Source organism: Sciurus vulgaris, assembly GCF_902686455.1.
Source record: "Sciurus vulgaris genome assembly, contig: HiC_scaffold_578_arrow_ctg1, whole genome shotgun sequence".
Classification (NCBI taxonomy): Eukaryota; Metazoa; Chordata; class Mammalia; order Rodentia; family Sciuridae; genus Sciurus; species Sciurus vulgaris.
This window is the reverse complement of record NW_027632446.1, coordinates 1-508: the sequence shown is the minus strand read 5'-3', so window position 1 is coordinate 508 and position 508 is coordinate 1.

Here is a 508-nt window from a genome sequence, read left to right as displayed (position 1 = left end):
AACTTACCTTCAAATTTGACGATGAAATAAAATCCTTCCATGATAAGCAAAAGCTAAAAGAATTTACAAAAAGAAAGCCAGCATTACAGAACATTCTCAGCAAAATATTCCATGAGGAAGAGATGAAAAACAAAGAAGCAAATCAGCAAAGGGAGGAATTATCCTAAAGGAATTGTCAAATAAAGGAGGAAACAAGTTGTGTCAAACAAATAAATAAATAAAATTTAAAAAATGAACCACATGACCTGGAAACCAAATCATTTCTCTATAATAACCCTGAATGTTAATGGCCTGAATTCATCAATCAAAAGACATAGACTGGCAGACTGGATTAAAAAGAAAGATCCAACAATATGTTGCCTACAAGAGACTCACCTCATAGAAAAAGATACCCATAGACTCCAGGTGAAAGGATGGGGAAAAACATACCATGCACATGGACTCAGCAAAAAAGCTGGAGTATCCATCCTCATTTCCGATAATGTGGACTTCAAGCCAAAGTTATTCA